Genomic DNA, 27760 nt, shown 5'->3' on the forward strand with positions numbered 1-27760 from the left:
TTTTGATCTTATTCGGGTCATGTTTATGCAGTCATGTTGGTGAGAATTTATGAATGTAGATTTTGACATTCCTAGGAGACACAGTTTCACAGCAGACCCCTGGATCCTCTGGTTCTACAGTCTTTCTGCCTCCTCCTCAATAGTGTTTGTGGATTCAGTACTGCGACTGGGCCCCACAACTCTGCATTTTGACTGGTTGTGGTTTTATTGTATAGTTTCCATCTGTTACAAAGAGATATTTCCTTGATGAAGAGTAAGACCTATACTTATCTGTGGGTATAAGGACAAATGTTAGGTGTAGTTAGGGATTATGCTGGTTTAAGAACAGTGGTTGCTGTGTGTTCTTCTCTAAAATCCATAACTATAATAGGTATTGGCTAGTCTTCCCATACCAGGCATGATTTCTCTTAACTCCAGTTAAAGAGTTGTTGGTTACTAGAAAGACATGAAGGCCACTATTGCACCCTCAGGGTTTAGAGAAATTCTTGTCAAGAGTCTACTTGGGTTGTTGGATGTAGTTCAGTGGTGGAGTGCTTGCTTATACATAGATGTGGGTTTGGCTTCCAGCACTGCTAGAAAATAGTTAATTTGTAAAAATAGTAGTGTGAAAGCCTGTCAAAGAAGAGCAATGTGGTTCAATGCCATCCAGCTATCAGTTGAGCTCTCCCAGGTTTTATTCAGTGGTAAGATTAACATAAGATATTCTACTGAGAGAGAGAAATATATAGCTGAATACCAGTAATCATAATGATAAAGTAACAATATAGAAAGAAAGCTAAAAAGAAAATGAGGAAGAGAAAGAGCAGGATGGTGTATAGCATAAAAACTGAATGAAAATTCTTTTCTGTGAATGAGATTGCCCCTAAAAACACTATGGTGTACAATTTTATTTATTATGATTGCAACATACACACATACTTGCACACACACACACACACACACACACACACACACTCTTGTTCACACATGAATCTGTTCAATTTGTGCTGAGCAAGAATTAACATTCCCTATTAGCCCAAGTCGCTGCCTCTCTTCTCCTCTAGATGGCTTGACTATACTGCACTTTCTCATAGTTCTGAGTGTGATAACACAAATAATTCCACTGGGGAACTCCTTCCTGGAGCCCCTTCCCTCCTTGTAAAGACAGATGGACATCTTAGGCAATTTCTTTGCTCCCTTAGATGGACCTGGACCCTAAGAATCATTCCATGGTCTCATGGCTTTGTGGCAGGCCAGGTCTCTTTCACATGTATACTTTATCTACCCACTGGCTCCAGGAAGTTTGACCATTCTTATGGGGCACAGAAGATCACCAGATAGTCTATGCTTTCTTTCACAAGCAGTTTGTTTAGGAATCAAAATCTTCCAACTCTGCCTGGTTACTGGGTTCAGTCTTGGTCTAGTTTTGTCCAAAGAGGTTTCTATAAATAAATGCATTTACTTCATTTTTTTAATGCAGTAAATATTTTCTTTTTATGATCAAGTATAAAAGTTAACCAGAGCTTTGTATTTTACCCTGTGAAATGTGTGATATTAGGCAAAGCAATTCGGGTGATAGTTGACTATGTTAATACATTGATTTGACAAAAAACAACAACTTATGTAACTCTTAGAGATATATGGCAGCGTGGTTTAATGCAAAGTATGTAGATAAATAACTCACAAATAATCTTATCAACATGAGAGACCCACACACATCCTGATGATTTGTAGTATACAGTCATAATCAAATAAAACATTTATTTTCCTATTGGATCTATTTTTTTAATAAGGCCATTGAGACCCACAGCAGTTGTCCTTAAAAGTACATAAGTAGTAAGATCCACATTTTAACCACATTCCTTTATTTTTCTGTAAAAATCTAATCCATATGTGCCTGCACTCTCTACTGCTGTGGGATGCCCTCTATGTTGTGAATATATGTTGCTATGATTGATTGATAAATAAAACGCTGATTGGCCAGTAGCCAGGCAGGGAGTATAGGATAGGCAGGACAAACAGAGAAAAGAGGCTGGGAGGTGGAAGCCTGGGGCGTGACAACAGCCTGCTGTCCAGGGAGCAGCATGTAAAGGCAACAGGTAAAGCCATGGAACACGTGGTGACATATAGATTAACAGAATGGGGCTGAGTTTAAGTGTAAGAGCTAGACAATGGTAGGCCTGAGCTAATGGCTGAGCAGTTTAACTAATATGAGCGTCTGAGTGATTATTTTATAAATGGTTGTGGCGTCCATGGGACTGGGCAGGACTGGAGAAAACTCCAGCTATACTCTACTCCCAAATGAATGTTGAATAATTATAGGTCAATGACCACACTTGCACTACAAACAACTCCATGAGTGGCAGAGAACCCTAGTCTAATTTTCTAGCACTGAAAATTCTGCAAGTCATGACCAAATGTTGTTGTCTGCATCCATTCTTTCTGGTTTAATATTTGTCGAGTCCCTGGACACTGTGCTAACAACTTCCTGTGGTGTCTTTAAGAAAACCAGCATTGGCGATTAAACTTGTTTTGCATGTTCCTATTCACACAGCTGGCAGCCACAAGAAGGCAAATTTTAGGGAACATTCCTTCTTTATTTAATTCCTTCTGCAGGTGTCATTTCTGTGTTTTTGCCATCTGGTGTTCTGCAGAGTAGAATTTCAATACCAACTATTTATTCAGTCATTGATGCAAAGTAAAAATCTCCTCCAAATAACAGTATTAAAATGCCCAACAAGACAAATACATTTTTATATTTACTTGCTTTTGCTTTGAGAGATAGATAGTTAGATAGATAGGTAGGTAGATCGATCGATAGATAGATAGATAGATAGATAGATAGATAGATAGATAGATAGATGACTGTTTAGTAAACCTTGTTGGAAAAGGTACATAAGAAATAGTACTAATATTGGGCCTTCCTCCCTATAGCATAACCTCAAAGAAAAATCGTCAATTCTATAGGACTATCAGCCTTCAGATTCGATATATTGCTATTACTTCTGCCCTTTTCTTGAAAAGGTTTAGTGGGTGGAAACAACAGATATTATAAAAGGAATTTTTAATCTTTTTCTTTTTTTTTTAAAGTTTTTTTCCTTTTATTTTATTTTACAATACCATTCAGTTCTACATATCCGCCACAGATTCCCCTGTTCTCCCCCCTCCTGCCTCCCTCCTCTTCCCCCCTAGCCCACCCCCCATTCCCACCTCCTCCAGGGCAAAGCCTCCCCTGAGGGCTAAGATCAAAGGTTGATAGACTCAGTTCAGGCAGGTCCAGTCCCCTCCTCCCAGACTGAGCCAAGTGACCCTGTATAAGCCCCAGGTTTCAAACAGCCAACTCACGCAACGAGCCCAGGACCTGGTACCACTGCCTAGATGCCTCCCAAACAGATCAAGCCAATCAACTGTCTCACCTATTCAGAGGGCCTGATCCAGTTGGGGGCCCCTCAGCCATTGGTTCATAGTTCATGTGTTTCCATTCGTTTGGTTATTTGTCCCTGTGCTTTATCCAGCCTTAGTTTCAACAATTCTTGCTCATATATACCCTCCTCTTTCTTGCTAATTAGACTCCCGGAGCTCTACCCGGGGTCTAGCCATGGATGTCTGCATCCAGATCCCTCAGTCGTTGGATGGGGTTTCTAGCACAACAATTAGGGTGTTTGGCCATCCCATCACCACAGTAGGTCAGTTTGGGCTATCTCTCGACCATTGCCAGCAGTCTATTGTGGGGGTATCTTTGTGGATTTTTGTGGGCCTCTCTAGCACTTTTTAATTTTTTTTCTATCATAGGATCCTAGAGTATGATTTGAGGTGAGAAAATATTCCCCCCCACCTCACCCCTTTGGTGAGATAGGACCTTAATATGTATCCTACACTGGTCTCAAACTCATGACACTTATGCTACAGCCTTCAAAGATAAGTTCTTCTTCTTTTTTTTCTTTAAAAAAGTTTATTTTGGGCTTATGGTTCCAGAGGGTTAGAGGTAATAGGTGGCAGGTAGCTGGATCAGTAGCTGAGAGCTCACAGTTTGGACCATAAATGAGAAGTAGAGAGCTCACATAAAATGACAAGAGTCTTTTGAAACTTCATACCTTGCCCCTCCTGTGAAATACCTTCTCTAGCAAGACCACACCTCCTACTCCCTCCCAACAGCTCCCAATTGAAAATCAAGTATCCAAGACTTAGGGGGACATCTTATTCAAACTGACACACTTAATGAATTTAAAATTTTGAATTTGAACTATTAGTGTGAAATAGATCTATTTCAAAACATAATGATGGGAGTATCAAAGGTTCTATCTGATCTTCATTTTGTGAAAAATGGGTTTCTTTACATATGTTTAGTAGACAGGAATATCTGGGCTGGAATATTGGGTTCATTCCACTGTTCTTTCTTCTATGCCATTGTGCAAGATATTAGCTCCAGAAAAATCTAGAGGACAGAATATGAACTTGTTATTACCAAAATTCAATATGGCAAATGTGAACATGAAATTGGAGCTACCTTAAGCTACCTTTGTCTCTGCTTCACCGTCTGCAAACAGCCCACTGGGTAATATAAAATCTGAGGAGATAGGACATGGAAAGTACCTTTTCTGATCCTCTTTCAGTACACTTTAAAATTATTTTTAACATTCACTTAATTAATCAATTCTCTGTGAAAATGTTAGAGATATTATTTTTATTTATATGTCTGCATATCTGTGTACAGATATGCACATGTGCACGTGGCTGCCTGTGGAGGCCGGAAGGTGTCAGAGTCCCTGCTCTGTGCTGATTCATGTTAAATGTAGCAGAGCTAATTGTAGCTCTGCTCAGGAAGGTTGCAGCCTCTAACTTCATTAGTGGGCACTTCGTACAGCAAGTATATTTTCCCTGTGGCTTCTCAGAAGGCTCTTCTGATCTCCCATGGGAGACCAAGCCTTGGAGGAGGTGAGAATGGAAGGTGGGTTAGGGAGGAGGGCTGGGGGGGCCGGAGGAGGGAGGAGAGGGTAATCTGTGGTTGGTATGTAAAATGAATAGAAAAATCTCTTAATAATAATGATAATAATAAGACCCCTTAGATTTGACAAACTGAAGTTTTGTTATACCTCTCTGGCTATCTCTCTCTCTCTCTCTCTCTCTCTCTCTCTCTCTCTCTCTCTCTCTCTCTCTCTAAATAATGCTCTAATTAAAGGGCTTTACCACATTTTAACCTCTTAGTACTGGATCTCAATATTATAATTCAAACATGATTTTCTTCTATAATTTCTTAAAATGTCACCAATGGGACAAACGTTTTTGTTCCAAGTTACAATGGCAGGAATAAGCAGAGCTGAGGGCTTCCAGTAGGTGTACATGGACCTCTATATAGTAAGAAGGCACAGGTCTCGGATGGTGGTGTTAGAGTCCCTGAGATGGAGGATCTATGTGTGGAGCAAGCAAGGGACTTTCCACAGACCCTCAGATGGGAGTGTTCCTCTAAGGAATTTGAGAGGCTGAAAGATACTATTTTTTGGTATTGAAAAAACAAACAAACATGACAGTTTCCTCTGTATTAAGAGGCTCTACAATTTGCTTAAAAAAAAAACCTCTCAATTTAAAATTTTGTTGAGAATATTAAATGTACATACTGCTGCTAAAAGCCCAAAAGCTTAACCAGCCTAGTTTCTGGTCTTCACGCCTTTATATATCTTTCTGCTTCCTGCCATCACTTCCTGAGAGTAAAGGTGTGTTTCACCATGCCTGGAAGTCTCCAGGGTGGCCTTGAACTCACAGAGATCTGGATGGCTCTCTGCCTCCCAAGTGATAGGACTAAAGGTGTGTGTGCCACCATTTTGTGGCCCCTATGTCTGTCTAGTGGCTGTTCTGTTCTCTGACCCCAGATAAGTTCATTAGGATGTACAACATATTGGGGGACACATTATCACCACAACCTGGAGCTAGATATCAGGGTGAAAGCTGGAAGATCAGAGAAGCGGAGCAAGCCACAGCCACCACCTCTTACCTCAGCAACTCCTCAGCCTGAAAGAGACCGAGTTCCGGTCTCCTCCCACCTTATATTCCTTTCTCTGTCCAGCCATCACTTTCTTTCTCAACCTTCCTAGTGCTGGGATTAAAGATGTGTGATCCCAAGTGTTGGAATTAAAGGTGTGTGACACCACTGCCTAGCTCTGTTTCTCTTTTAGACTGGAATAATCTCCTGTAGCCCAGTGTGGCCTTGAACTCACAGAAATCTGGACAGATCTCTGCCTCCCGAGGGCTAGGATTAAAGATGTGTGCCATCACTGCCTGGCCTCTGTTTAATCTAGTGTGGCTTGTTCTGTCTTCTAATCTTCAAGCAAATTTTATTTGTTCAAAATATCACCACACTCTGGGAATGTCTGTAAGGTATTATCTTGATTGAAATATGAAGACACACTCTAAAGGCTGGGGAATTATTCCTTAGCTTGGGTGCAAAACTGTATAAAAAGAAGGAAGCTAGCTGAACATAGGCATTCATCTCTCTCCACTTGTGGTCTAAGAGCAGAATGTGATTAGCTGCTTCAAACTCCTGCAACCAAAACTTCCCTTCCACAATTGACTATTTCTGGAACTGTGAGACCAAACAAACCCTTCTTTCCTTAATTTGCTATTGTTAAGTGTTTTGTTACAGCAAGGAGAAAATTAACTAAGACAAGAGCGATTAAGGAAGATGTCCATGTTAACATTTGGCCTCCATGTACCCCTCCTTGGGCAAGTGCACACACAAAACAAAAAATTATATGGTCTCTTAAATATTTATAGAACAACAACAACAACAACAACAAAGCACGATTTCTTTCTAAGAATGCCAAGGGTATGGATGATCTCTGTCTCAAAACAGCTGCTCTGGCACTAGAAGCCCCTTCCAGAGCCCTTTTCACAGACTCACTGGTATTTGGCCTCTTTACTTTTCTGCGTTCTTGATTTCTGTCAAGGGCAGCTCAGGGAAGCAATGGAGAAAAAATGGAGTGAACACCAAGTGGAACAACTAGGAATATGACTCGTCAAGCCAGCTCCCTTGGAGCTTCCAGGACAGAGCAATTCAAGGTTGTGTACGCAGATGCCTCTACATCTTTCCAAGATTCACTCTGTTCCCAGTTCTCCGAGTTCTGCCTCTTTGGATAGCTGCTCTGAAGTTGCCCATTTTGCTTGCGTGTGAGATCACGTCTTGGTAAATAACTGAACGCGCAGAAGAAGGGGTCTTGTTTCCACATGCAGGAGAACAAGTGTCCCCAAGATAGAGTAAGCGATAATGATTTCACAATCGCTTCACAATAGCTTATGGAAATTCATGATTATTTTAGGGGCTGGTCAAAAGTGTCAAAATAGTATGCAAGTAATTTATGAGAGAGCACTGTATATTTTATCCCATTGTCTTCCTCTCACTCTGGAACCAAGTCTATTGTTGTTTTCAGCACCTTTCTTTCTACACTATTATTGACACTGTGAGAAAATGGAAGGATATAGTTGGTTTAGCATTTATATAAGATTTTTTATTTTTATGAATCACTTTACAAAAGTTTATATTAGTTTTATTTTTCTTGGCCATGTTTGTTAGCTTGTATTTTGGTATTTGTATTTTATAACTAGATTACTGAAATACAAGAAGTTACAAAGTAATTTGGCCTGAAAATAAGTAGAAAAGCTGAGATTAATCTTATGTGTATTTTAGGATTGCTGTACTGAGCATAGGATCTTGTTCAAGTCAAGCAGACCAAGCCTACCATCATTGAGAAAGATAGACTTATTCCACTTCTGGCAAATTTAGAAGCGAATTTTTATATCAGCTGTCAGCGAGGCTAAGATTAACAACAAGCCTTGACCACATTTCAGAAACGTCAGGTCAGGTATACTCTGAGGGAATATATATACTCAGTATATACAGTCTGAGTATAGTACAGACTATACAATAACTTTTTTTCTGAGCTTCAGACCTACTGTTCCATGGTCTAATATATTGATTTCCTAAAAATCAACCTATTCAAGATGGACACTCAGTTGGGTGTTGTTGTTGTAAGCCTTTAATCTCAGCACTCGGGAGGTAGAGGCTGCGACAACCAAAAAAAAACCCAGTCACTTCTGCTTGTGAACTTCATTTTCTTCTCTATTCCCTATATACTTGAGCTGCTGTTGAAATATTTCATATTAAACCAGAAGCTGGACCTGCCATCAGTTCCTTCTTTCTCTTAATTGTAAAAGATACTTGGTGATCAGGAGTGGATAATTCTCTTATCAGTTATGCTTACTCCTCTCTTACTTCACTTTATATGTGCTGATTTATGTTAACTCGTTCCTGTACCATTCATACATTCTTCTAACTAAATCTGCCTTCAGGTTCCAGGATTCACTCTTCACATTTCTGTATAAACTTATTTAAAAAAATTATATTGTTACTGTTTTACTTAAGCACTTCAAAGAGCACCATAAAGAGGCATATGTGTGCTATTTAGCATGCTACAAATGACCTACTTGACACTTAACCATTTGAAAACAGTTTAGCCAATACACAAACCTACTAAACCATTTAAACTTCCCGTTGTATCATATTCTGTGATTCTTTGTGCTCTGGAATCTGGTACTTTCCTTATTTTGTCTATCTATTTATATATTTAAAACTCAACATAAGATAGACTTCCTCTGTGAAAATCTGACCTTCCAATAAGAAGTCCTGCATATGAGTCTATCTTAGTATTGGTAATACCCTCTCCAACAGCCACGCCTACCTGTAGCTGATTGTTTTTGCTCTTTTTGGGGACCCGCCATCCAACTCCCAAATAAATCACACATGGAATCTTATTCTTAATTATAAATGCTCAACCTTAGCTTGGCTTGTTTCTTACCAGCTTTCCTTAACTTATTATCTCATCTATCTCTGTGCTTTTCCTGTTCTCTCACTTCTGTAAATCTTATTCTTTTTTTTTTCGTTTTTCGAGACAGGGTTTCTCTGTGTAGCTTTGCGCCTTTCCTGGAACTCACTTAGTAGCCCAGGCTGGCCTTGAACTCACAGAGATCCGCCTGCCTCTGCCTCCTGAGTGCTGGGATTAAAGGTGTGCTCCACCACCGCCCGGCGTAAATCTTATTCTTATTCCATGGCTTGCTGTGTAACTGGGTGGCTGGGCCCTGGAGTCCTTCTCTTTCTCTGGTTACTTCCTTCTTCCTCCCAGATTTCTCCTTTTATATATTCTTTCTGCCTGTCAGCCCCGCCTATCCTTTCTCCTGCCTTGCTATTGGTTGTTCAGTTCTTGATTAGATCATCAGGTGTTTTATACAGGCACAGTAACACAGCCCCACAGAGTTAAACAAAAGGAACATAAACAAAAATAACACACCTTAAGATAATATTCCCCACCATCCCTCTCTTTGTACTAGATGCCAAGTTCAGTAAAGGTGGAACTACCTATTACTAATTTTTGTATTTCTAGAATGCAGGATAGATATTAGTCTTAGTTTTTCAACCTCCGTAATGCTATCTGAATAAATAGAACTAATATCTAGTAACGAAAAAAAATTCCAAAATGATAATGGAAGTTCTAGAAATTAATCTTGTACTGAGTCTGAAGGTAAGTAACTTTATAACTAAACAATATGTAAAGAACTTGGAAACTTCTTTCTACCTCCTAGTAGGTAAACACCAGGTTATGTAAACTTTATGAGCCTTTTTATATTCATGTATAAAATAATAATGATTATTTCATAGGAATATTGTATGAAAAAGGCAGGTGCTAAATAATGCACATAAAATACACACACAGAATAAGATGCCTAGAGAGTTATGTAACTTGAGTTTTCTATAGGGAGAATGAGTGTAACTTAAGAAGCCTCATCTTTTTCTTGAACCAGCCAGGTTCAAAGAGATCAGTTATGCTCATTATTGCTTTTGGTACTTTCAAAAACACTATTACACTAAATATTCTCTACTAGGGTGTGGCCGGCAAATTGACATCTCCAAAGAGAATGGAGATGAATGGCTTCATTATGATGATTCTCATGAGCTTTAATTGTTCAATATAAACGTATCTTCCTTAACACAAAAGATCTTCCAAAAGTTGTTTGCATGGAATCCAGACTTGGTGGCTCAGATTATAGAATCTGTGGCTAGCTTGGGCTACGTAGTAAATTCCAGGCCTGTCTGAGTCACGTTGTGATTCTGTCTGAAAAGAAATTACAAAGAAAACATTTACTTGTAGGTTGTAATTTCTCTATCAATAAATGTAGAAAAATTTTGTATATTTAAATGTCAGTGCCTTGCTCTGCCACACTTCCTATCATCATTCAAGTAGCCCGCTAGACCTTTTATCTCTCTGGGTTTAATTTCACTATCCTTATATCTAATAAAGGGCATAAGAAACAAGTATTTTTTTTATGTAAGATGTCAGTTGAACAAATGGAGTTTAAAATAAATTATCTGTTACTTTATGGTAACCACCGACTTGAGGTGAATAGAAGAAATCCTTTGATGTAGGAGCTCAGCCCTGTTCTTCAGTTATCTAAGATAACTAAGCATAATTACTTAGTTCTGATGGTGAAATAATTTATTTTTCTTCCAGAACATTTTTTTTGTATGAAAGAAAGAGAAAACGTCACAATTTTGCATCTCTCAAAATTAAAGAAATAGTTTTAAAAAATTGATTATCTTAAAGATTTAGGAAACAATATACTAACTTCTACAGATATGCCTCCATTTGTTTACTGATTTTCTTCTTTATGGAAAATGATTTCCACATTGTGTTGATCCAGCACGTACACCTTCTATGGCTTCCTAGTATCATCATTCTGAAGCTCACGTGGCAAAGTACCAATGGAAGCATCTATCCAATAGACGGCAAGTATACAAGTCCTGCCAGTGAACCCTTGAGTGAATTTGGGGGAAGACCATCTCCTCATGGGCCTTCAATAATTGCTAGTTGGCCAGCACCTTGATTGCAAATTTTAGCTTAGATCCAGCATGAAAAGACTAGCTACATTTGGAATCGGAACTCCAGCATCTGTGAGATAATAACCTTTTGTTTTAGATGGAGTATTAGGTCATTTGTTATGACTAATAGATGACTAATCCAACAGTGTTACATAAACATTCCAATACAGAGACTTGGCTTTCATTTGTGTGTTTTGGTTTGAAATCTATAACCTAGCTGAAATCTCTACTGAATTCTAATTCTTATTCTGCTGTAAATGACTTTAAGTAGTTTTTTTTTTTAAGATAGTCAATCATGTTAAAAAATGTTAACATTTTCTAATGCTTATGCATTCTAGTTTCCCCCTTTGCTTTTGGTGGGCTATCTTTTATAATACTGAATGAAAATAAGTGCTTGCTATTCCTTTTTCATTCATGACTTAAAATAAAATATTACCATTATTTCTCATGTAAGAGGGGAGTTTCCTGTAAGATTTTGGAGCTTTAATTTTTAAATTTAAGTTTATTACTACTGTTATGAGAGAAAGAGAGAGTGGGAAGGGAGAAAGAGAATGTACTTATGTATGGCTTGAGTGGGAAGGTTAGAGAACATCTCTCAGGAGTAGGAGCTCTTCTTTTAGTGTGGGTTCTGCAGACTGAAGTCAAGTGTCAGATGTGTGCAGCAAGTGACTTTTTACCCACTGAGATATTTTGCCAGCACAGGATGTACATTTTAATAGGGTAGGGAATTAGATTCTGTACTCTATGAAAATAATTTTGATCACATTAAGGCTGATGACACATCTTTCATGCATATTATTAACAATAGTTTTTATTTTATGTACAATTTATTAAGTTTAAACATGTAAAATAGTCATCTTTTTCTTATTTTAAATCTTACTATAATAATCCATAGGATGTGGTAAATAATATGCACCAGAGTTTCAATGTTTTTCCTTGGTGAAAAAGAAATATAAAAGTTCAGCATTCCTATAAATTAATAGGTTATGGAAATTCATTCATCAAGTTGGTGTTTGAACTGTACACAGTTTACTGCTTACCCATATGGTATATCTAATCAATAGGCTAGGCTATAGAAATATCTCAAAATGAAGATAATAAGTGTTATACCAATAGGGATTCTATCAAAAAGCACCTGCTTCCCAAGCTTGTAGTGTGATGGGATGGGTAAACGTCTTCATCCTCTTTAATAATTAAAAAAATAAATTCTTATTGCTGCTACAGATAAAACCTGACCTGGACTGTGGTATTGTATTCCCCCAAATATTGTGCATACTATTAAACTTATCTGGGGTCAGAGACAGAGCAGCCACAATATTAAACATAAAGGATAGGCAGTGGTAGCACACGCCTTTAATCCTAGCATTCCAGAGGCAGAAATCCATGTATTCAAGGATACATACAGGCATGGTGACTCATCACGCCTCTAATCCCAGAAAGCAAGCGTTTAATCCCAGGGAGTGGTGGTAGAAAGCAGAAAGATATGTAAGGCATGAGGACCAGAAACTAGAAGCATTTGGCTGGTTAAGCTTTTAGCTGGTTAAGCTTCAGGCTTTTGAGCAGCAGTTCAGCTGAGACCCATTCTGGATGAGGACTCAGAGGCCTCCAGTCTGAGGAAATAAGACCAGGTGAGGATCTGGCAAGGTGAGATAGCTGTGGTTTGTTCTGGTTCTCTCATCTTCCAGCATTCACCCCAATAACTGGCTCAGGTTTGATTTTATTAATAAGAACTTTGAATATTCATGCTACACTAGACCATGTTATGCTTTCATTTGTTGACACTAGCTTGCTTTAGATGAGGGAAATTAATGCAGTTGAAGGTACTAATTCAGTTAATCCACTTAATAAAAGACAGTTCTTCAAGTTTGTAATGAGCTTAGATTCAACTTTTTAATTTCATTAGCAGAAAACACGACCATTTCCCTTATTGCACTTATTATTTATTCATCCAGGATTTTTCTGAATAGTTGACTTAACACCTTTGACAGTAGTAATCTGCAACTTACAATGCTGGTCCATGAGCTTTCGAGTTTCCTCTTTGATTTTGCATCTTTCTGTTTCTTTAACCATTTTGTACAATATTGATTTTTCTACTATAAACTTATATCAAGGTGCATATGGCAATAATTGTAAAGGTTTATTTTTGTCATTATAAAGTTGAATATTTTCCCTGAGAATTTTTAGCAAATAAATATTATAACATAAAAAAGCAATTATAGAGTAAAATCATTTGCAAACTTTCTTGGTTTTATAAACTCTCTAAAGTACATAGAAGATTTAAATGAACTTATGGCTATTTGATAACCAATTTTAATTAAATCAATTAAATAAAGCTTTGGGAAGGCTAAAAATGTTTGTTCTTATTAGCATGATTAAACGCCACAGTTTCAAGTGGTGAACCATGGATCTAACTTTTTTTTTTTTTTTTTTTTTTTTTTTTTTTTTTTTTTTGGTTTTTCGAGACAGGGTTTCTCTGTGTAGCTTTGCGCCTTTCCTGGAGCTCACTTGGTAGCCCAGGCTGGCCTTGAACTCACAGAGATCCACCTGGCTCTGCCTCCCGAGTGCTGGGATTAAAGGCGTGCGCCACCAACGCCCGGCTGGATCTAACTTTTTATTAGGAAAGAAGACAATTTCATGCCTTTCCTCCATTCAGAATATTGTTAACTACCCATGTTTCTTTGTTTTCAAATAGATTCATACAACTACCAAATTGAACACACATGTACCAAAGTATTCCTTTTTTGTGTACAGTCACATGCTAGTAATTTTTATAACCCCTAGTAGTTGTCACAAGGAATTATTTGTGAATTTGTGAATATAAGCAAAACCTTAAAAAGCTGATTGATTGTTAATTATATTAACAGTATATATAACTACTGTTATATATGTTAATATCACACACACACACACACACACACACACACACACACACACACACACACACATTTTTCCCACTTACAGCATTCCTGAGTTGCCTGTAATTCTTTGTGCAAGCTTGAGGCCTCACGGAATTCCCCTGTCCACTTTACTAAGTCTGTTATTGTCTTTGTTCAGCTCATGGTAACCATGTTGGTGAGAATTTATGGGTGTAGCTTCTGACATTACCAGGAAACACAGTCTTACAGCAAACACCCTGACCCTCTGGCTTTTACAGTCTTTCCATCCCCTCTTCTGCAATGTTCCCTGAGCAGTAGTGATGAACCAGCTCACCTCCCTCTTAGGCTTGAATGCCATCTTATAATAAAGACAAAGTAGGTTCATTCTTACTTATGATTGGATCTCTGTTTCTCAAAGATTGGGCTATGCTCCACCTGTAACATTAACTACAAGTGGTTCAGGTCTGCCTGTTCCAGGAAATGGCAACCCTACCTTGTTATGACTACTTTGTTATGACCAGCTTGTTACATTCTGCTTCAATAATCCTGCCTAGTTGCCTGTCAAATCCCACATTTGGAAACCCTCTCATGACAATATAGTTTTCACTACTGCTCATTCTTCAGCTTTCTTTTATCTTATTTATGTCTTGAAAGCACAAGATTACTGCTATTTTAGTAACGTATTGAGCATTTACATTGGTCAATACACAATAGAATTTGCTTCATGATATATTGCACTTTAAAATGTCAGACATATCTGTAGCTTGCCAACACAGTTGGAATGTAAACCTTCACCTCTGAGGATAACACTTAAAGGTAATCAGTGGATTGGGTGCCAAAATTTCACCCCGAGAAAAATTACATAGTATTTTTGCACTGATAGAATTTTGGTATCCCAGGGTGACCAAAATTGAAAGTATTTGGAACTCTTACATGAGATGAACTAATGTAAATATAAAATTCCTATGGTCCTCCCAATCCTTTCTCCCTGGTTTAATTAAGCTGAATCATCAAAAGCAATATGTGTGAATGCCAAAAAGATTTACAAACTTTTATAATCATATTTTTGTTCAGATTTCCCAGCTCCACACTGTACTGAGGTGCTGTTGACAGTTTATCATTGTTAGGAGAGAGAATCATTCTTACAGCAGCTGGTTGGTGTCTTATGCTCCAGTAGATGGTCACATACCTATATACATATATAGGTGGCAGTAACTAGATCTAGTGAAGACACACACACACACACACACACACACACACACACACACACACAATGTTCTTAATATATATTAAGTTGGGAGGGGTCTTGAATGAGAAATATGTAGGAGCTGGAGAGAGAAATGGGACAATAGCTGTGATAATATTTCATTATATCCATATATGAAATTCTAGAAAATAAAGAAATGTAGTCACATTTCTGTCACATTAGATTTAGAAGAGGATAGTTTGTCCTTAGGAGAACAATGAAAATCATGATAGGTGCTACAGAAACCAAACTCCCGTGTGGATAACGTGTCTGATGGGCTTTTGCCTACTCAGTACACAAAAGATACTTTTCAGAGGGGAATGGGTCTATTTAAACAGTGGTTTAGGAAGCCTGGCTTCTCCATTTCATAGCTGCCTGCTTTCTACATGGGAGTTCATGGCTGCTGTATCTTCTATGTCTCAAGGAAGGCTATCATCACCAACAGAGAGTCCTTTTATCTCCACAGAAATGAGAATGACTGCTTGCTATGAATTCTGACAAGAATACATTGTAGTACTATGTATATTTTATATTTTGTTAATCTGGAGATCATTCATTAATTCTTTATTTTTCTTTAGCAAGATCATTGCATATTTTTGTTTGTACCTCTAACCAAATGTAGTTAAATACCAAAAACTTGGTGTTATATCTGAAGCCATCCAAACACCTGACTTGAAGCCGTGTTCTTATCAAATGACCCACGGAAATATAATGGATTTTTAAATTGCTTCTTTTGTTAAAATTATTTGCTGGGAATATTAAAAAATGACTAGCTTGTTGAAAGGTTTCAGTTGAAATTTAAATTGTCTAAACTTCTGGTCTGGAAGTATGTGCTCCTCTATGTTTACTAAGCCTTGAAGAAATTTATGAGTGCATTTGAAATGTGTTAGGCTTGGACATCTTTAACTGAAAGGAAAATGCCCAGAAGTGGAGAAGCATTCTTTGTATGTAATAAAGTGAAATAAAGAAATTCCCTTATAGTATTATGACTAAATAAATTTTTTTTGCTATGACTGTGGGAACTAAAAAAAAATCCTGCTAATGAGGAAATATGTTTATAGTAATAGAGAGGCTTCTCAGACACATGGAAAGACTAATTTTAAGGTACACTTTTCTATTTTGTATAAGTAGGGGGATATATTAAAATTAAAAAATGTTAATTATATAGTATAATTATGTTGCATATTTATTAAAATAAAGTTTATAATTAAAGCTAATCCTTTTGTTTATATATCATATTGCATTAATTGCCTTGGGACCATACCACATGCCTAAATTTTGTTTCCTTAATCCTTGTGAGCTTGGTAGAATTTACTCTTTCTTTATTCTTCCTTTACTATCTTCAGCATGAAGATTCTTAACTTTATGGCTTTATTTTATATGCTAGGCAGAAAATGTTGACTATAAGGGTTTGACTTAATGCAGTTTGATTGATCATGGGATATTGAGTTTGTAGCCTGATGGATTAGTTTGGAAATACTCTCCCAAATAGTTAGTGAACATTCTAAGATTTCTAATGTCAGTAGAGAATTTTAATATATGAACTGTACAATGTTTCTGCCATCTTCAAATAAGATGCACCATCTGGTAATAGACCTCATTCCTCAATATTATACTTGAGATAATGGTTTTTATAAAAAATTTCCATATTTTGATTTATAGTAAATTGAAGAGCTGAATTGCTGCCATATGGTATCTTAAACAAATTCTCTTCATTATTTTGCTTGTTTTTCTTTAAAATGAACATAGATTATGATGAATATCTAATGTTACATTTTTTAACCTGTTATGTGGAATAAAAAACATAATGTCAATCAAAAATTTTGTCCAAGACATTTTTTAGATGCTATGCAAACACTAATTAGAAATAAGACAGAGAGTGCTATTTCACGATCTTCCTTTATGCTATGTATGACCAGTCCAGTGAGATTAGATCTCTATTTGATCACAGTAGACATGCAAACAGCTTGCCTCTCAGTATTAAGCGCAAAGCTTTCATAATATTTTACGTATGGTCATAACCAACACTCACTACAATCTGTTACTCTTTTTCTATAAATCATTGTAATATTGATATACCTTTATGTAGCAACTATCCTATTGACCAGGCAAAGCTGAATCCTAGGCTTGAAAAATTGTGCTTTATCCATTTTCCCCTTATAAATATGGTCATTTATATTCCCAGATAAAAGACTGTTTCTATTTAATGTTTGTTACAGAGGAAACTGTCTCAAATAAAAATAATACATTTTAAAATGTCAACAAATAATTTTATTCTTAGAATAAAAAAAGCCACTTGGTAGATGTTAGGAAAATACTGTAATAGAATAGAAAGACATGAATAGAGAATCTTTATATCTTTACTCAAAATAACTGCTCTGCGTCATGAACAGCAATGAGTTTCATCACATGCTAGGAAGGTCTGAAGGTCAGCTCCATCATGATAAGGTTTAGGAAATCAAAAACAGAAGGCATGAAAATTTATGTAATATGTCCTAAAACTGTCACTGGATTACACAGTAACCATTAGCAACAATTTTTTAAGCTTAATTTTAACCACTGAATAGTTAGCAGGATTTTTCTATAGTAGGCATGTTTCCCCATCTTGTTTGGATCTTAAATCAATTAGACAGCTGTTGATTACCTCCACTAACTGCACCCTTCAGGAACAAGACAAGGCTGTCTATTCTCTCTATATCTAGTCAATATAGTATTTGAAGTCTAAGACAACTGAAAAAGATTGAGGGGATACAAATTGGAAAGGAAGAAGTCAAAGATGTATATGATAATATACATAAGTGACTAAAAATTCCTTCAGGGAATTCTGATAAACACCTTCAGCAAAGTGTCTGGATACAAAATTAACTAAAAAAATCAGTAGCCCCCCATATGCAAATGACAAATGGAATAAGAAAGAAATCAGGGAAACAACACCTTTCACAATAGCCTCAATTAATATAAAATATCTTGGGGTAACTCTAATCAAGTGAAAAACTCATATAATAACAACTTCAAGTCTTTGAAGAAAAAAATTGAAGAAGACATCAGAAGATGGAAAGATCTCCCATGCTCATGGATAGGTAGGACAAACATAGTAAAATAACTATCCTACTGAAAGCAATCTACGTATTCAATGTAATCCTTATTAAAATTCTAACACAATTCTTTACAGGCCCAGAAAGGACAATTCTCAACATCACATGGGAAAACAAAAAAATCCAGGATAGCCAAAACAATCCTGAAAAATAAGAACTACTGGAGGTATCATCATCCCTGATTTTAAGTTGTACTACAGAGCTATAGTAATAAAAACCACATGGTATTGTCATAGAAACAGACATGTTGATCAACATAATTGAGTTGAAGACCCAGACATAAATCCACCCATGGACACTTGATTTTTGATAAAGAAGCCAGAAATGCACACTGGAAAAAAAAAAACCCAACATTTTCAACAAATGGTGCTGGTCAAACTGGATGTCTACATTTAGAAGAATGAAAATAGATCTATATCTACCAACCTGCATAAAACTCAAGTCCAAGTGGATAAAAGACCTCAGCATAAAACCAGATATACTAAATCTGATAGAAAAGTGGGGAGTAGCCTTGAACTCACCGTCACAGGAGACAACATTCTGAACAGAACACTAGTAGCACAGGCATTAAGATCAACAATTAATAAACAGGACCTCATGAAACTCAGAAGTTTTTGTAAGACAAAGGACACCATAATTCAGACAAAGCTGCAACCTACAGAATGGGAAAAGATTTTTTTTTTAACCAACTCCACATCAGAGAGAGGACTAATATCTAAAATATATACAGAACTCAAGAAACTAGATATCATAAAACCAAACAATCCAATCATATTTTATAATATAACATATATTATATAACCATACAAAATAATTATAACACTGTATATTACAACCTATTATTGAATATTACATAATTATATTGTAATCTTAAAAAAGACTGGAAACTCTGTATAGGTTACAACACAAATGAACCATGAGAATATTACATAAATCAAATAAGTCTGTCACAAAAAAAGTAATACTGTGTAAGTCCACATGTATGGGCATTTGACACAGTCAAAATCATAGAATCAGTCAATAGAATGGTTGTTGGATAGTACATAGATGATGTGAAGGATTTTTAAATGGTATTGTGTTGGTTTGATGAGAACAGTCTCCATAGGTTCATAGATTTGAATACTTGATCACTGGGGAATAGTACTATTTGAAATGATTAGGAGGTGTAGCCTTGCTGGAGGAAGTATGTCACTGGGGCATGGGCTTTGAAATTTCAAAAAGCCCATGCCCAGCCTAGAGTTTTTCTTCTCCTGCTGCCTACAGATACAGTTTTAGAACTCTCAGCTACTCTCCAGCACCATGTCTGCCTGGTGCTGTCAGGCTCCCTGCCGTGATGACGAAGGAAGGACTGGACCTCTGAACCCGTGAGTCAGCCACAGTTAAATGCTTTCCTTTATAGGAGTTGCAGTGGCCACAGTGTCTCTTCACAGCAATAGAACACTGATGAAGAGAGCTATAAAGTTTTCAGTTTTATAAAATAAAAATCAATCATGTAAAAAAACCTATATATGTATATTTACACACAGAATTATGTGTATATAAGCTATTTTTTTAGGTAAGTAGTGTGATTCCTTGTGGCATTTTTAGATATTCTTATTGTGATTTTGTTATTTTACACTCCTTTCTTTTTTATTTATCTCCCTCCCTAAAAGCCCTCTTTCCCAATTCCCCTATGGGATCACATCTATCCTGTTATTCCACTCTACCCTCCCCCACTTCTTCTGAATTTACTTCTCTCCTTAAAGAGCCCCGGCCATTTTCACTTAGCTGATCAGTTCACTAGCACGCTGCTCCTCCCTCTATATTGCCCCCCAGCCCTTGCATCCTGGCTGTGGTCCCCTTTCACTTGTTTCTGAAGCTACTCCAGGCTACATAATCACATAAAGCTAGAAGCCTCCACCTAGAGAGAAATTGCAACATTTGTCTTTCTGGGTCTGGTTTACCTCACTCAATGTTGTCTTTCCTAGTTCTATCCATTTATTGGCAAAGTTCATGATTTTCATTTTTCTTTACAGGTGCATGCATAGTTTTCCACAGTGTATGTGTAGCACATTTTCATTATCCGTTTGTCAGTAGAAGGGCATTTAGAAAAAAAAAATCCGGGTGGTGGTGGCGCACACCTCTAATCCCAGCCTTTGGGAGGCAGAGCCAGCTAGATCTCTGTGAGTTCAAAGCCAGCCTGGTCTACAGAGCAAGATCCAGGACAGGCACCAAAACTACAAAGAGAAACCCTGTCTCGAAAAAAACCAAAAAACCAAAAAACAAAACAAAACAAAACAAAACAAAAAAAAGAGCATTTAGTCTGTTTTCATGTCCTAGCTATTGTGAATCAAGCAACAATGATCACAGCTGAGAAAGTATCTGTGGAGGGGGAGATCTAGTCCTTTGGTGGGTGTGCCAAGAAGTGTTATAGCTGAGTCATATGGGAGATTTACTTCTTGCTTTTTAGGAACTCTCCACACCAATTTCTAGAGTGGCTGCAACAGTTTGCAAACTCACCAACTGTGACCGGCTGTTATCTTCCCCCCACACCCACTCCCCCATTTGTTACTGTCTTGTTGAACTTACTATCACTGAGAAATAGAAGGATACAAGGGATCTGATCTGGGATATGGGAAAAATGAGGGACTCCAGGGATGAGAAAGGGGTGTAGAGTCCGACAAAGTCACAAGGCACCATTTACTACTTACATTACTACGACCTATTTGTACATGTAAAGCTTGTTTATGGGCTGGAGAGATGGCTCAGAGGTTGAGAGCACCAGCTGCTCTTCCAGAGGTCCTGGGTTCAATTCCCAGCACCCACATGGTGGCTCACAACTGTCTGTAATGAGATCTGGCGCCCTCTTCTGTATAAATAATAAATAATAATAAAAAAGCTTGTTTATACATGCAAACTGTTTATACACATTAAATAAAGTATCCCCTTTTTGGCTAACAATGCTTCCTACAAGAGCCCAAGTCCATCTAATAAAAACCTCATTTTAGTTTTCCAAGAGACTTGGAAACCATTATAGGCTATTGTCATGGCTCTCGGTTGCCTCCCAGATGGGGGAGATAGGAGCCTAATGCTCAAGTAACACCGTTGGAAGAGTGGCTTAAGAGCCAGAGAATGGGACATTTTCTGTGAGACTCTGCAGCATTGTTATGTCAGAAAGTCTCACCGACATAGCTGCCTTGAACATGTGCTGAACAAGAACAATAACAACAGGCATGCCCAAGTGCACGGGAAAGACCAGGAGGCCTCTCAGGCAGCTAAGGAATGGTGAAGATGGGAGAAATAGTTCATTCCAGGGGAGAATGTATTCATTGGTTATCCAGTATTGAATAATCAATCCTGAAACATAATATAAATAACATCATATAGACCGGAAAGGCTACATTTAGGAACACATATACATTTAATAGCAATTAATGAAACTAGAGCCCATGTATTTGAAAGAGAGCAAGGAGAGATGTATCTGAGTGTTTGGATGGAGTAATAGGAAGGGGAAAATGATGAAATTATGGTATTGTCTCAAAAAAATAAATACATACAAGTTTTGATCAATGGACTTGGAATTAAGGCACAAAAATAATTCTCCACCTATAGACACCTGATTTTTGATAAAGAAGGCAGAAATACACACTGGAGAAAAGACAACATCTTCAACAAATAGCACTGGTCAAATCTGGTATATCTATCTATCTATCTATCTATCTATCTATCTATCTATCTATCTATCTATCTATATCAATGTGTGTGTATGTGTGTGTGTATGTATGTATGTATATATATATGTGAATGAAATGATTCATATATATATATGAATGAAAATAGATCCACATCTATTACCCTGCATAAAATTCAACTTCAAAAGGATCAAGGACCACAGGATAAGACAAGATTCCCTGAATGTGATAGCAGAGAAAATGGGTAATAGTATTGAACTAATTGGAAAAGAAAAAGACTTTCTGAACAGGACACACATAGCATAGGCACTAAGACTAAAAATCAACAAAGGGACTTCATGGAACCAAAACATTTCTGTTTAGCAAAGGACAGCATCACATGGGCAAAGTGGCAGGTTACAGAATGAGAAGAGATCTTTACCAATTATACATCTTGGAGAAGGTTAGCATTTGGTTAAAAAAAAAGTAACAAAATTTAACCTCAGGAAAACAACCCAATTAAAAAAATGAGGCATAGAACTACACAGAATTCTCAAAAGATGAAATACAAATGGATGAGAAACACTTAGAGAACTACTCAGCATCCTTAGCCATCAGGGAACTGCAGACCAAAACTGCTTTGAGATTTCATTGCACACCAGGCAAATGCCAAGATCAAGGAAACAAACGACAGTCCATGTTGGAAGGACTTAGGGGAAGGGGGATGTATATTGTTGGTAGGAGTGCAGACTCATACAGTCACTATGGAAATCGATGTGGCAATTCTTAGAAACTTGGGAATAGATCTACCTCATTATCCAGTGTAGCTGAAGTTTTCTCCAGTCCTGCTCGGCTCCCATAGCCCTGTGGCTGCTTGGACCCAGGTAAACACACAGAGGCTTATATAAAACTGGCCATTATTAGCTCAGGCTTACCGCTGACTAGCTCTTACATTTCAACTAATCCATAATTCTTTTTTATGTTTAGCCATATGGCTTGGTACCTTTTCTCAGTTCTGCCTTCATATCTTGCTTCCTCTGTGTCTGGCTGGCAAATCCTGACTCAGCCCTCCTCTTCTCAGAATTTTCTTCTCTGCTTATCCTGCCTATACTATACTTCCTGCCTGGCTACTGGCCAATCAGAATTTTATTTTTCAACCAAATCAGAGCAACACATTCACAGCATACAGAGAGATATCCACAGCATCCAGCCATACCACTGTTGTAGAATATTATTTTAAGATGTGTTCCATTTGTTTAAGCTGTAGAACATTTGTTTAATGATGTAAAGATGTGTTGCATTCTTTTATGTTGCATTTATTTAACTATGTGAAGCTGTGTTACTTTGCCTGTCTAAAACACTGAATGGTCTAATAAAGAGCTGAATGGCTAATAGCAAAGCAGGAGAAAGGATAGGCAGGGCTGGCAGGCAGAAAGAATAAATAGGAGGAGATATCTGGGAGGAAAAACAAGAGAAAATAAGAGAATAAGGAGGGGAGAGTGCTAGGAGCCAGTCACCCAGCCACACAGACAGCCATGGATTAAGAGTGAAAGTAAGATACACAGAAGTAAGAAAAGGAAAAAGTCCAGAGGCAAAAGATAGATGAGATAATTTAAGAAATGCTGGTAAGAAACAAGCCAAGCTAAGGCCGGGCATTTATAATTAAGAATAAGCCTCTCTGTGTGTGATTTATTTGGGAACTGGGTGGTAGTCCCCCCACAAGAGCAAAAACAAACAACATATCATCCTTGGGAATATACCCACACACGCAATTTAGATCCTGCTACAGAGGTACTCCCTCATCCATGTTCATTGCTGTGCTATTCACAATAGCCAGAAGTTGAAAACATTGATGTCCATCAACTGATGAATGGATAATGAAAATGTACATTTACAGAAAAGAATATTACACAGCTTCAAGAAAAATGAAATTATGAAAATTTCAGGTAAAGGGCTGGAGCTAGAAAATCTCATCCTGAATGAGGTAACCCAGATTTTAATGTATGCTTTCTCTTGTATGTGGATATTGTTTTTAAGCTTTCAATGATTGCTAAGGTTCAAAAAACCACAGAGATTAGGTACCTAATAAAGGATGAGAAAGGAGGAGAGGATTTCCCAAAGGAAGAGGAAATAGAATATATTGTTATAAAGTGATGAGTGGGAAACTAGAATAGGAGGATTAATTAAATAGGGAAGGAAAAATGAGAGGCAAATAAAGGAGAGAACATGAGGAGATTCAATGCACACTAAGGTCATTTGAGAAACCAGTATGGAAACCTACTACCATGGAAGCTTTGTTTAAAAAAGAGTATGTATGTATGTATGTATGTATGTATGTATGTATGTATATATGCATACATGTATAAAGGCGAGACATTGCCCAAACTAGATATCTTATACTACCAAGTAAAAACTCAAATGCCAGGAACTGGTTACATCTTATTGAATCATTGGCCAAAAGGTCCCACTGAAGCCCCTAAACATCACAGGTTCTTGCCAGGTTTGCTCTCCACAACCCGAGGGTAAGACCCTGTTACTGAGGACAACACTTACTTACTTATGCCTTCAAATACAGAGAAGTCGAGCTGATGCCTAAGTAGAAGTTTCATCACTATCCAATAGCACTGGGTGCTGCAACGTATCCACAAACTGCCAGAGAAAGGTCATCATCATTGTCGCCCAGCTGCAGACCCTCTCTGGACCTCAGGAAAGCGTGGTGGCTATTGGTTGGGAGTGCTTCTGGTGGGCAACTGGGTGGCAGATAGGAACAGATGTAGGCTAGTGGAAAAGGCTGAGTGGGACTTCAGGAAAGAGCTAAGTGATCTCTTTCATACCTAGAGGTGGGGGCCATAGGGAGTGGGAGGTGAGTTGGGAAAAGGGGGATCCTGCACGAGCTCTCTGGGGAGACAGAGATGAAAGGGCTAGAGGGACCTGGAATCTGAACCAAGAATTTGAGTCTCCAGTGAATGAAGCCTAGGTGGGAGGAGGGGCATCTGTAAGCAGGTTGTTATCTGGCTCAGGCTGAGAAGGGAGAGATGGTAATGGAGGACAGGAAGGATAGCGTGACTCACCTATCAGAGTCTCTTCCTGCTGTGGCCATTTGGGGGTGGGGAATCCCAGGTAGGAAATGTGTCTAGGCATTAGCGGAAAGAGTGGTGATAGGTTGGAAGTGAGGGCTGAGGCAGTTCACAGGAAGCAGAAAATCTGGGGCCACTCTGAGGTTTAGGGTAGCTCCCTTTCCCCTCTGCCATGGAGGTAGAGAGGAAGGACAGGCCCCTGCAAGCATGTCATTACTGGGCTAAGGACTGGAATGGAAAGCAAGTGAAAGTTGCTTTTCTGGGTCCCATTTGGTTGTGGTCACTGGGGTCCCAGATACTGTTTTTAGGTAGCTGCAGATGATACAAAGGGATGAGAGGAAGTGGTAAGTGGATCTGCCATAAATTCGGTGGAATCTACTGGGACTGGAGATAGTATGGGAGGAGAGGCCCCTGTAAGCACAATACGTGCAGGGATGTGGGTAAGATTAGAGAGATTGTGTCGGAGGACAGGAAGGATAGTGGGAATCACCTATCTGAGTCCAGGTCCAGTGTGGCTCCTGAGGATCCCAGGTAGAAAATGCTTCTAGGTATGAGTGGCTGACATAAAGGCATGGAAACAAGCCAGAAAGGGGGACTACAGAGAGGGTCCACAGGATGGAGGAACTCGGTCTGCAGTGAGGTTTGGTGGAGTACTCTGGAAATGGAGGTAAGACCGGAGGACAGGCTCCTGAAAGTGGTCCGCTACAGGGCTGAGGATGAGACTAGAGAAACTGTAATGGAGGGCAGGAAGGAGAGTCAATATCACCTACCTGATTTCCAGCCAGGTGTGGCCACTGGTTTTCAGGTAGACAGTCTTTCAGGGAATGGAGGGAGGAGGGCAGGGCCCCTGCTAGCAATTTGCTACATGGTTGGGGATGAGAAGTGTGTGTGTGTGTGTGTGTGTGTGTGTGTGTGTGTGTGTGTGTGTGTGTGAGAGAGAGAGAGAGAGAGAGAGAGAGAGAGAGAGAGAGAGAGAGAGAGAGAGAGTTGATCACAGGAGGTGCCTTTTGTAGCTGTGGCTGGTGAGGGCAGAAACACATAGCTGTTCAAGGTTCTGTGAGACTAAGTGGCTGCTGAGTGCATAGCCCTAAGCTAGACGTCCACAGCTCCTTCACCAAGGTACAGGAAGCATTGTGGAAAGTGGGGGTGGGAATAATGTAAGGGTAGTTTGATGGTGAAGAGGGCTGTGAATTGCTATCCTGGGCATGGCACATCTGATGTAATAACAGTTGTGAGTGCTTGTACTGGATCTGAACAAGAAAAAATGGGGGAAGCTTAATGGGTTTTTGTCTGTCACAAGGACAACTATTTAGGTGTTTATTAATACTGGGGGAGGGGGGAGGTCTGTGTCTTTAGTGGGTGAGTCTCATGCAACATTGGATAAATGCATATCCATTGTCACACTAACAACTCTTAAACTCAATGAGTCACGAAACAAAACAAAATGATATGAAAACTGGAGAGGTACTTGAAGGAAAGGATGGTGAGTTGATGATGCGGGGAGGGGGACCAAAGAGGATAGGGTAGTGAGTGTGATCAGAATGCATTATGTATGTGTATGGCATTGTCCAAGGATAAATTCAATAAAAAAGAGACAGTCCCAAAAGATCATACACTATAATTGCTTTAATTTACAAATGGCGTGGCAGGTGCAGACAGAAACATCATGCCACGGGGCTACGTGGAGGATTTTATTAAAGGGGTGATGGGGGGAGAGAGCAGAGAAAGGAGACACAGGGCAGGCTCTGGAGATGAGAAGCTGCAGGAAGAGAAGAAGAGGAATGTAGCTAGAGTTTTCCTGCCTTGCCCACAGTCAGGACAAATCTTTGTCACCCGCCAGTCCCACAGCCACTCATACCCAACCAAGTAAACACAGAGACTTATATTGCTTACAAACTGTATGGCTGTGGCAGACTTCTTGCTAACTGTTCTTGTAGCTTAAATTAACCCATTTCCATAAATCTATACCTTGCCACGTGGCTCATGGCTTACTGGCATCTTTACATGCTGCTTGTCCTGGTGGCAGCTGGCAGTGTCTCCTTCCGCCTTCCTGTTCTTTCTTTTCTCCTCTCTGTTAGTCCTGCCTATACTTTCTGCCTAGCCATTGGCCAATCAGTTTTATTTATTGACCAATCAGAGCAACACATTTGCCATACAGAACATCCCACAGCAGAGGAAGAAGAGGAAGAGGAGAAAGAGGAAGAGTGACAGGAGAGGGTGAGGGAAGGGGAGTGCAGAAGCAAAGGAAGAAGCGGTGGAAGGGGGAGGGGAGGGATTTGCCTTTAATAAGCAGATTTAGCACATGCGCATAGAGACTACTCAGCCACGTAGTGCCTGCTCAGACTACATAATGACATATGGCCATAGGACCCTGGGCTGGCTAGGTGATGCTGGAAATGCTAACAGTAATCTAGTTGATGTCATCATAGTGATTATAAGGCTGGTCCAACAAACTAGTCAATAATGTAATATCACAGAAATTAATCTCAAGGTTAGAAATCACATGATTCCAATAGATACAGGAAAGTCTTTGATAAAATTTAGCTTGTTGTCATGATAAAAATTTCCCTAAAAAAGCAAAAACAAAAACAAGGAACATTTCTCAACATACTAAAGGTTATGTACAACAAACCTGAAGTTAAAATCATACCAAATGGGGGAAACCGTGATCGGGAATGAGATAAGAGTGTCTACTCTCCACTGTTACTCAGTATTGTCCTTGAAGTCTCAGCCAGAGCAATAGGTAAGAAAGTGAAGTAAGTTACAAGTTGCAAAGGAAGAAGTGAAATTATCTTAGATTCAAAATACAAGATCCTAAATATAAAATACCCCCAAGGACTTTGGAGAACTGTTAAAACACTTTGAGCAAAATAACAGCATAAGAAGTCAACACACACAAATCAATATTAGTAATGA

Source organism: Peromyscus maniculatus, chromosome 13, assembly GCF_049852395.1.
Source record: "Peromyscus maniculatus bairdii isolate BWxNUB_F1_BW_parent chromosome 13, HU_Pman_BW_mat_3.1, whole genome shotgun sequence".
NCBI lineage: Eukaryota > Metazoa > Chordata > Mammalia > Rodentia > Cricetidae > Peromyscus > Peromyscus maniculatus.